The 12,177-nt window shown below is 37.9% G+C and overlaps 1 protein-coding gene across 15 annotated transcripts in view; it reads right to left on the reverse strand.

Annotated features, from left to right (window-relative positions):
* LOC129731420 (uncharacterized) overlaps nucleotides 1-12,177 on the reverse strand; it is a 195,682-nt gene that overhangs the window by 2,282 nt on the left and 181,223 nt on the right. The gene's annotated exons all lie outside the window — the stretch shown is intronic.

A 12,177-nucleotide genomic window follows, 5' to 3' on the forward strand; every position in this document is an offset into this window, starting at 1 on the left:
TGAGATCAGTGTGCAAATATTGTATGATTTAGAAACGGAACTGTTAAATTGGCCATGAGCCAAATAAACGTGCTATAACTTTGTTGTTGACTGATTAAGCAACAGTTTAACATTTGATCTGCACGTAATTATCTGACGTAAGGAAATTGATTTAGCTAGAAGTTTTCCGGATTCCTATGTGACCAAAAACACCTTTTAAAAAATTACCTAGGTATATAAATAATATTTTTTAATAACATTGCGGAATAACGAGCATGTCTAGTGAAAATAAATACTTGATGGAAATCTCGAACCGAAAATTGATTTTTGAAAGGCACTTCAAAAATCCGACAGTTTGATCAGGTTAAAAAAACGCGAAGGCTGAATCGACTATGTTTAACGTTCTGAAACATATCCGTGGGGGGCATACTATGGATATTCAGGATCATAGCACACGTCGCACACTGTTTCCATAGTTGCAAAAATATGATCGAAATTATTTCGATCCAAAAAACTGAATTTTAGAGCAATGTTGATCTATTATTTATTCTCCATTTTACCGTGCTGGATCGAAACCCCTACAGTATCGAAACCCGTACACCTTGATGTTTTTCTTCAATTTTAAGCATTATAAAAATGAAAATTCATATGATAGTGACATGTAGGGGAAAGTAGGTAAAGACGGACACTGCGGGAAAGATGTACACTTTGAAAATTTCACAAACTAGAATGTATTATAGTAATTGAGTGATGTGAATACCTTCTTTGTAGTGTGTTAATACTTTTGAGATGCATTGTCGGTTTTCAGCAAGTAAACAGTCAAATTTGTAAGTAAAATAAAGAATATTTTTGTAAACGCGCTATTTGATGTAATTTTTATTCCACGAAAAATAGTGGAAAACTCGTGAAACTTATGTGTTGTTCTTTGTTCCCGATAGTAAAGTGTTTAATTAGTCTTTCCTCGGTTTTCTAGTGAAAATCCAGCAGATTTCCGATTCCGATAGAGAGCTACGATCGTTTGAAAAATTTACAGGCAGGTTGGGCAAGACGGACACACTAAGGTAGGGAAAGATAGACACGCGAATTTTCCAAAAATGTGCACATGTAATATCGGTTGTGTACTACAGATGTTTACAAAGTACATTCGCGAGAGAAACCAGCAGATATAAATCACTTAGCAGTTTGAACAGGCCATACAGGCCGTGAATTGTTGCCTTTATCCTAACCCACCCTCCCAAACGGTTCACGTGATGTATAGATGGACTCTAATAACGTAGGGTAGTGTATGGCCATCACTTAACACATAAATCAACAGAATACGTAAAGTACGACAACTCCACCTTTACCATCTTAGTGTCCATCTTACCTACCCCACGTGTCCGTCTTTCCTAACCATGTCAAAAAACAGCAATTTGTAGTCATATTTTTGAAGACCCACAATACATAAAACTTGAAGGAAGTTCACTAATACCAAAAATATTTATGACAACAAATGATCTTAAGTTTCAATTTGTATGACTACTGCGATCTAAATAGCAACACCTGAGTAATTATTTAGGTTAAACCTTAGGGTGTCCGTCTTTACCTACTTTCCCCTACATGTCCGTTGAACTGTTGGTCTTCTGTTAAATTAAACTATGCGCAAGTAGGCCATGAAATAGAAATATTAAAAATAAAAAATCAATCGTGTATCGGTTTCAGTTGTCATTTCGTAGCATTGTTAGAGAATTTACTAAGGAAACATTCTTCAGATAAAAACCTTTTTCAAGTGGGATTTAAGTGTTTTACTCGGTAAATCTTTTTGAATTCGATTGAAAAGGTAAGTCTTTGTCATTTTCCAGTTGCATATTGTCTGGTGAATAGTGTAAATTGTATTCATTCATCAAAAACTGTGCCGTACGGATTTTGATTCTTGTTAATCGCTTGAATCAAAATCCGTACAGTGTGTATCATGCATATATTGTTGAACTTTCACTCTTGTTTTCAGCATATTATGGAAGAAAACCATCATAAATATACAAAAACAATTTCGAAGAGCTGTGACTTCGGAAGTCGTATCGGGAAGCTTCGAGAGGTTTCGGCGTTCTGGTGACTACGATAAGGGATGCCGTAACGAATCGCCACGAATCTCAATCAAAGAAAGCTCCACCAACCTTCACTCCTGGAGAGGAAGATAGGATCATAATGCATGGGCATAGCAATCGGGGGCCCGGGGCATTCGGTCCCCCCCCCCTAAAATTTGGGCCTGAAGAAGGCGCCTTGTAGCTGGTTGTTGAGAAAAATTGTATGTTTTCTTTGGTCGAATCATTCACTTGGGATTTAAAGCTATACCAGTTTTTATATATCATTTTAAAAAGCCGCATTTTCTGAGCAAAACGTGGTTTTCAAAAAAGATTATCGTTTTTCTACGATTTTCAAACTAAGAATAAAAAACTGATCAAAATGTCTTAGATGACAGTTCACCCATGTAAATCATGTTTTGCACAGAAAATTGCACTATTTCAGCTGATATGAAAAATTAGAAAACCGTGTAAAACTTTCGGAACCAATTGACCCTCAAAATATATTTTTTCGTGAAATTAAGGATGAATTGAACAATAAAATTCATTTTGTACTACTATATCCATACGGATTTCGATTCATTGCTGTACTGACTTTGATTCAGTATATATAGCGTGCGTGTGGATTTCGATTCAGACGAAAAACTGCGTACGGATTTCGATTCAAAACATGTTCTGTTCAAACATGATTTTTCGAGTTTGAGAGTGATTTGAATCATTTTGCTTGAAAACAGTGATAAAATATACTAGACCTTTAAGTAAACATGTCAATTTAAAGCAATATGTGATTTCTTGATTTTATATTGACCGTCGAAGATTATCATGTGCTTAGGTGTACGGATTTCGATCCAGCACGGTAAAAAAGCTGCAATTTTGTGATAAATCTTCCTATTAAAATGGACTTTTATGGAGTTTTCTACAGATTGTCACTAAAAATCTTTTTTTCAATATAACATTTAGTATTGATTTTCTACAATTTTCCAATATTCTACAATATTGTTTGCTATAATAAAACAAACAATTTCATCAAAGAAAGTTTTTTTTATCTCTTATATTTCTTTGGTTATTGACGATATTTATTAAAACAATGCATTAATTTACTAACAGATATCTGCAAATATCTGCAGACTAAAACATTTCTATTTTAAAGTTCAAATAAAACATCACTCAATCCAGATATAGACATTTGTCCTCGCTGTCTCCTGTGTATATATCTGTAAATAAATTAGTGCATTATTTTAATAAAAATCTACTAAAAATAACTAAATAAATAAAAGAGATAAAAATAAACTTTCTTCGGTGAGCTTCAGTGTTTTATTGTAGAAAATTGAAAAATTTTATAAAACCACGATAAAAAATTATATTGAAAAAATAATTTCAAGGGGCATTTTAAAGAAAACTTCACAATAGCTCTATTTAATTGGTAGCTAGAAGTATGGTGTCTTCGACAAAAGTGTTCTTTATCGAATGTGCTTTGCCGAACAAAGTTTTCATATAGAAAAATATGAGAAAAATAAAATTCATTCCTCACTTTAAGATAGATTAATCACAAAATTTTAACTTTCATAAAATGAAGAATAATTAACAAAACAACTTTGCTGAAGACACTACGGCTCCAAAAATCATTCTTTTTTAATAAAAAGTAATTAGTGTAAATTAGTACATTATTTAAGTAGAAATCGTCAATATTGATTATTGAATGAAGTAATAAATATGTGAGATGAAAATAAACTTTCTTCGAAGGAATTATTTATTTTGTTATAGCAAACAATAATATAGAACATTGAAAGATTGTAAAAAAAGTCCATTTAAATGGACATATAGAGATGTAATGTCTTCAACAGAGTTGTTTCTTTTAAGATGTGCTATAGAATTGCCGAACTAAGTTGATTTTTATATTCCAAAATGAGAAAAGTCAAATTCGTTTCTCACTGTTAATTGGATCAATCACAAAATGGTAACTTCTATAACATGGAGGATAATTAACGGAACATCTTTACTATAGACACTGGTGGCTCTAAAATCAGTTTTTTGGGTCAAAATAATTTCAATCACGTTTTTGCAGTTTTGGAAACAGTGCGCGTCGTAGTGAAACTAAAAACGTAGGGGTAAACAGGGTAAGACCGCCCTGCGGGGTAAGACCGCCCACCGTAGTTTTACTACCGAGTTATAAAATAATTGAAAAATTTCTTTAACGTGTCTATTACAATATAATTACATAACATTTTGCACGTTTTTCTGTTTTGATAGTGCACGAACGGTCGCAGAAATAATCAAAAACAACCTTTCAGCTGGCAACCAGTCAATGCGCTATTGTTTTGCGGCAACGGGACTTAAGGTTTTTCAGTCTAAAAATCTATTGTTTTGTTCGTGAATATACGTTTAATCGCTTGCCTGAATCTATCTTCTTTCGGAAATATCGAAGGCCGTGAGTAATCTTGTAATTTTGACTACTTTTTCGGTCAAATATGAAAATGTTCCACTGGGGGTAAAGTCGCCCACTATACAAGGGGTAAAACCGCCACGAATCCAACTGCTTGTTGTTTTACTTTAAGACCCAAATGCCTCGACACTACAAAGGGAATATTTACAGGATCAGTAAAGCAACTTCAAGCCACATAAGACATCGGTGTTAATCGACCATTTTCGATTTGGTTTAAGCTTTTCTAGTAATATATTTTAACAAGACTTATTTTTGAAAAAAGTAAACCTGTGTGAAAATGGTGTTAATGAACCAAAATAATTTTAGAGCCAGGACGGTGTGTTTGATAGGTATGACGTCTCCGGCAGAATTGAAAATAGTAGTTTTTTACTTTCGAAAAAAGTACACACTCTAAAAAAATTAAAGAAAAAATATAGAAATAGAATTAAAAATATATTTTTTTTCAATTTTTTTTGAAAAAAACATGTTTTTGCCTATAAAATCTACAAAAGGTAAGTTAAATTTTAATGGTTATTGGATCATGGAGTAATAGAAATATTAATAGCTCAATTTTTGTGAAGAATGTTTTTTTTTTGACGGTTTATTTGGTGTATAAAGTCGTTGGTAATTTTGTTCTTCAAAAGAAAAAAAACATAGAAAATTGAAAGTTAAATAAAAGAAATAATAATTATTAGTATATTTCTATACATAATAAGTCTTCAAAAGAATCATACAGATAGGTTTAATGAGTTCTAATTTTTAGCTTAAAGATAGGTATATTATGAATTCAATATCTTGAAAAACCCCAATTCTGAAAAATATATTTATTTTGAAAACCAAAAAAGTTACCTAAACATTTATTTGAACTTGAATAATCAGAAAACAAAATAAGTTAAAACTTAGAAAAAAAATTTTTTTTCAGATTTTTCACAGTGTATATTTTATTTAAAAAGAAAAAATACCATCTACAACTTTGTCACAGACACTATACCGATAGAATCAACCGTTTCGGCCCTAAAAATATTGTTTATCCTCAAAAAATAAACAAAAATATTTCAGTTCTTAATTTTTAAATGCGGGTATTGAATAGAAAACCTCTTAGCGAAGAAAAAATGAAATTGTAGCCGCATCTTTTTTTTATATAAACAGAACAGCTTAAGGGGGCGGTCTTACCCCGCTTACCCCTAGTGAAACTAAAAAAAAAACAGGAACCCGAAGAAGGCTAACTGGCCCTCGTTTCGGGAACACTTAGTCAACTCCTGGTCTTCCTGTTCAATCGATATATTTGGATATTGCTACACGTGATTTTGAATGCAGGATCACCAATGTTTACATGGCCAGCTGGCCCCTGAAGGAAAGGTTTGTGTGTCGCAACGTGCCCCGGTGGAACGGAACGCTCAATAACTACAACCGTGAGGCCAGCCGCTGATCTACGCAAAGCTAAAAAAATGTGTAAGATAAATTTTTGCCAAAACATCCAAACGATGCCCGAAGCCACACGACTTCAGAAAGCGATGTCTATAGACCAAACCAATGGTCTAGAGCAGCGGTTCTCAACCTCTATTTGTCTGCGTACCCCTTGGCGATATTTTTCATGTCGATTGTACCCCCTGGCTTGGAATTTTTTCGCAGAGTGGCAGAGAGTAGTGGTAGATCATGTTGTGGTAGTCTAGTTTAGGTTTAAAATTCAACTATCGTCGATTGTTTGATTGCTGCAGTCAGGTTCTAAGAGCAAGATTTAACAGCAAATGAAGTATTATAAAAAATGCTTTATCCGCCATTACTGATTTTTCTTTCGCGTACTCCCTGAAGGCTTTCGAGTACCCCCAGGGGTACGCGTACCCCAGGTTGAGAACCGTTGGTCTAGAGCAGTTAAAAAGAGGACGGCAGTTTTACCGTTACATCTAAGAAATCACTGCAGGTTCTTACGAACACGCACTTCCCTGGGTCCACATGTATAACCAAACAACCAATGTCCAAGCAACAGAGCAGTAATCCTCAGGAAAACCAAAAAAAACTGTATAATTCTTTATTATTTCCAGAAAATCTGTAATCTGTATATGACACATTCCAGCGTATCGCGACACCATGAGGAACCGATTTTAGTGTACATTTTAGGCTGGATATTATAAATTAGCTTAAAGAGCATATGATTGAACAGGTTGTAAACTAAATGTATATACTTTCTTATGACGGGTTGGTTTAGCAATTTAGATAGTTATATCATGCACTGCAGAAGAGCTTCGTAGCTACAAGGTTACAGAGTCTACTTTGACAAGCGAATGGTCATAGGTTCGAAACTTTTTAGAACCAAGCCCTTCATTGGCAAAAGAACTTCAAGTATGGGTATATTCTCAGGCTCTTCCACACAAAATCTTCTCCAGACTTAATAACCACTGGACTGAAGCTTCGATTATATCATAGGCACTATAGCACGTTATACGCTGTTAGAGTTATAACTTGCAGGAGGACATGATAGAGTCGATAAGGAGGGAAGTAGGTTACTAAGTCTGAATGAGAAGACAAAGAGCACAAACAACACGGAGCAGGCTACTTCTCAATACGTAACATTGCAAAAGGATAAAAATAAAACAAAAATGTGCGAACAGCAAAAACGTCCGGACAATGCCACAAAGGATCAAAAAACTATACTGGTCGCAGTGGGGTCCCTACAACAAAAAAATCATGCACTGCAACCCGATACATTTCGTAACGTTACACCATCGCTGAATTTCGCTTTTTTAACCTTCTATGGCATACGTTCAGATATCTGCTCTGCTGTAAGTTATTGAACCCTGCTTTCTTCTAGACATTTGTTCCGGAGACAATATCCAACAAAATGACATATCACAACATAGAAAACACTGAATTTTTAGCGAAATGTTCCCAAAAACATTTCGGTGTGTCAATGGTGTCGCGTTTGGCAAAACAGTCTCCTGCAAATGGTGTCGCGTTACGGAAATGCGAGCTTAGTAAATGTGGGCATCATGATTAGTTTTTAGTCATACTATTTTCGGCAAAGTTGTTGTTTAGGCTAATACCAATGAGTTTATGCTATGACATTTACATTTAGTTCAAAGTTACGCCGATGGGGGCGTTCCAGATTTATATTATTCCACCACTAATCGTACTGAAAATGGTTTCCTTCATAAAAAACTATACCGCATTCAGATTTTAACCTTTTTCGATACAGTTTTCTTGAAGTCAAGGGGAAACAAGTAGTTTATGCAAAGCTATCACTCCGCACCCTCCACTTTTCGACTGGCAAACAAAAATAGCTGTTTTTATGAGACATTAGGCCCTTTTACTGAAGCCTCGGCGAGCAACTCGTCTCCTTTGGTTTTTTCTGCTACAATCTTGCTCAAAATTACACTCTAATTGCAAATTTGTTGAGGTTTCCAAGAAAAAATATCAAAATGTACTTGAAGTAAGAAAAGATATGTGAAAAACACGAATGAATCCGTTTTTTTTTTGGGTTTGTTGTGGCTTGTGTTTTGGAATATTAGGTAGTGTCGTAACCATCAGGTATTGAGTGAGTTTGGTAGGAATATTGTTTATTTATAATATACCAAGAGTTTGATAAGTTTGAATGAATGTTGAAGTTTTTTTTTTATTGCTTTATCAAGGTGGCTGTCAGCCACAGGCTAGTTCACCACCGTGTGTTGAAAAGGTATTATTCAGCAACTCCACAAGGAACGAAGTGAAGTGTTATTGGCCAGGTTGATTTCGTGTTTCGGAGGATTTAGCATTGAAATCCAATGATCGTTTCTGTTTTATTCTCTGTCATGTGGCAATGATTATTGTTAATGTGTGTTTCGTAGATAACATGGTTGGTTAAAGCAGTATTTACTCCAAAAAGCAGCGAAAAACTAGACAATAAACCTAGCAATTTAATCAATGGTTAAAAAAACAGCATAAGTCTATTTGAGGTTAAAATAGTCAAATACACTGTTTTACACTATCTTTGAAATTATAATATATTCGCGTTTCCATAATTTATTTTAATTTTCAAGCACAAAGATATTTTTACATTTTTAATGTTATCTGAAAACCATTCTAGTAATTTCTTATGGGTTTCCATTGGCATTGAATATGTAATGATCTAATTCCAGTGAAAAGCAAACTCCTCACTTCTAGGTGAATATAATTTGATGCAGATGACCATTATTTATCATGATTTCATGTTGTATTATAAATATACACTAACAAAAGCTCAAAAACTCGTTTTTGGTAACTTTATAAAAACACATAAAATTTTTGTAACGCGACACGAGAACTTTGACCCTATTGTAACTTCCAGTAGAATGCTAAGAAAGGTCTCATCGAGTACTAAGAAAATCTTGAATACTATTTTTCTACAGTTTGTAACATCTGCACAATACGAAAAAAACTACTATTTTTGTAACGCGATACCATAATAGAGGACCTGTTTTTCAATGACCTACCAATTGAATCTACAAAATAACAGCAACAACTGCTTTTAGGCCATGAATACGTCCATAAGAACCCTTTACTTTCTGTTGTATCACATGCTCATAGCTTCAAAATAGTATCATTTAAGCATATTTTTTTAAAAATAGTGTCAAAACTATGATTTTATCAATCTTTCATGAGTGTTTTAATTCAATCATTTAGTCAAGTTTTGCATGTAAATTCAAATGAAACAAACGTTCTACGTGAAGTTCAATTTATCCTCTTTCACATACACAACAGTTCTGGGTCAAATATGCAGTTTGAAATTTTGATGTCTTGGCGTAGAAGAGCTAGGAATGTGTCATAAGCATGAGAGCTTTCAACAGTTTTTACGGAATATAGTGCAGTTTAGTGAAGAAAGGCGTAGTTTTATTTCTACATCATAAAATGTAAAGCAATGTTTTATAGTTTCAGCTCCCAGGTCACATTTATACCATTAGTCCCATGACTGGCCAGATTCTCATACATAGGCAGGACACGAGAAGTTTCTACAAACTGATAAACGGGATCACGACTCTACCTCTACAATCTCTACGACATTAGTAACGACAGGGAAAGGAACCTGATAACCGATGATGCACTAGGCGATGCGTTGGAAACATAATATCGAGGTGGTGTTGAACGGCGAAGAGAATAGAGCCATCAACCAAAATAGGAGAGAACTAGAGAAGGATTAACAAACTGTGGATCCTTCAAGCTTGAACGACGTCAGGAAAGCTATCGCAAAGGGCAAAAAACGAAAAAAAAAAGCAGGTAGAAAGGACGGCCTTCCAACTGACCTTTTCAAAGTCGGCATTGAACAGCTGTTGCGTGTAATCAACAGTTTGGGCCAAGGATAAATTCCCAGCGGATTGGTTAGATGGACTCATTTGCACAACAAAAAAAGGGGCACCAACTCGATTGCAGCAATTATCGAGTCATAGCACTCCAAATGGCTGAACACGTGTAACTTGAAACCCTAATGTGGCCATTCACCTCTGTCCAGCAACTCCTATCCCAACCTCCACGTGGTGCCGACCGGAATACGAGTAACCTTAGCGGAGATCGGGTAGCCAACCCCGGTGGAAACTCTGGTCGTATGCTGACTGGGAAGGGGGTCGTACGCGGCTGTATCCCCATAGGGGCGACGTACAACAGCGTCTGACCCGGAGCGGGCGGCTGAATTATGGAATGCTGTATCCCGCCAGCTACACCTAGGATGGCAGCCCCATCAGCAGGATGTAGGTACCGCGACCCTGGTAAGGTAGCATACCGAAACCTTCCATCAACCACGAACAACGAATTTAGAAATACGGAACGGACCAATCGGCAAAGACCTAGGCTACGAACACGGAAAAAGATTGAGGTAAACGATTGGAAATTGGGTACTTGGAACGTCCGATCTCTCGATGACCCGGCGCGGGCTGGCTTGCTTGCTCGAGAATTACAGCGGCAAGAGTAGAAATCGCATTCAGGCTCGGTGGCCAAATTCCGGAGAAAGGGAATTCCGTGCAGTAGACCCTATTGCACGCACTTCTTTCAAGTACCACATCTACTACAGTGGCGGCAAAGCAGCGGAACGGGGCGTCGGTTTCGTAGTGCTGGGAAATCAGAAAACAAGAGTCATCCGGTGGAGGCCCGTAGATGACCGAATATGCGTGTTGAGGATTAAGGGCAAATTCTTCAACTACAGTTTAATCAACACCTACGCACCGACAAACGACAAATCCTATGAAGTCAAATATGAGTTCTATGACAAGCTTGAGCGAATCTATGACGAGTGCCCAAAACACGACGGAATTCTTCCGTCCGGTCATTGCCTCCACTCGTCAACCAATGAAAACGGCCTGAGGCTGATAAACTTTGCCGCGGCCAGAGGAATGGCCATATGTAGCTCCTATTTTCCACGTTTGAATATTCAGAAACACACCTGGAGGCATCCAAATGGAGAAGCCTGCTCCCAGATCGATCACGTACTGATTGACGGTCGGCGCTTTTCGGATGTTACTGATGTTAGGTCTTTTCGGGGACGAAACATTGACTCTGACCATTATCTCGTCGTTTGTAAGATCCTCGCACGGTTGTCGAACGTGCTGAAATCTCGCACAGTGAGGACGACGCGTTTCAACATTCAGCGGTTGAAAGCTGATGACGTGGCAGCAGAGTACGCCAGAGAGCTGGATCAACGGATCGCAGAACAGCAGGAGGAAGGAGTGGAAGACTTAAATGGGCTGTGGAGCAGTATCAACGGCGCCATCGAAACGACTGCGAGAGAGGTGGTGGGTACGACGGGTGGAAGACAGCCTAACGGCTTATTTGGTGCCAAGTGCCAGAGAGCGACAGATGAGAAGAACTGGTGCCAGGAGCTGCATGCTCTCTGCGGCTACGCGTCAGAACAGAGAGAGGTACAGGGTGGCAAGAGCTGCCGAAAATAGAGCCCGCCGTCGGAAGAAGCGCGAGTACGAGGAGCAGGTGCTCGCCAGCGCAGAGGACAGCTATGCTCAAACCGACATGCGGAGATTCTATAGAACTGTCAACAGAGTCAGAAGCAGGAATTTCCCTGTGCCGGTCATGTGTAATGACAAGGACGGCAACCTGCTTACTGATAAACCGACGGTTGCAGCCAGGTGGAAGGAGCATTTTCAGGCGCTATTGAACGGTGAGGAGCCGGATGAGCAGAGCAGAAACAGGATGACGATTATGAGTGACGAACAAGCTGTGGAGCCACCAACACAGGAGGAGGTGAAAATGGCGATTAGTGAGCTGAAAAACGGCAAGGCCGCTGGGAAGGACGGTATCCCGGCCAAACTTCTAAAAGCGGGAAGCGAGCGGCTGTACTATGCGATCCACCAGATAATACTGAGGATCTGGGCGGACGAACGAATGCCGAACGACTGGTTGGAAGGCCTCATATGCCCTATCTATAAGAAGGGCCATCGATTGGATTGTGGCAACTATCGAGGGATAACGTTGCTCAATTCCGCATATAAAGTGCTCTCCCGTATCTTGTTCTCCAGATTGAGACCGTTAACGGAATCCTTTGTTGGCGAATACCAGGCTGGTAAGTCCTGGGAGTACAACTTGCCGACTCTCCATCTGTTTGTGGACTTCAGGGCGGCATACGACTCAGTGAAAAGAAACGGGCTGTGGCAGATTATGCTGGAACACGGTTTCCCTACGAAACTAATTAAACTGAGTCGTATGACACTGGAGGGATCAAAATCGTGCGTGCGGATAGCCGGCGAGACATCAGCCGCGTTCGTA

This window comes from Wyeomyia smithii, chromosome 3 (genome assembly GCF_029784165.1).
Source record: "Wyeomyia smithii strain HCP4-BCI-WySm-NY-G18 chromosome 3, ASM2978416v1, whole genome shotgun sequence".
NCBI lineage: Eukaryota > Metazoa > Arthropoda > Insecta > Diptera > Culicidae > Wyeomyia > Wyeomyia smithii.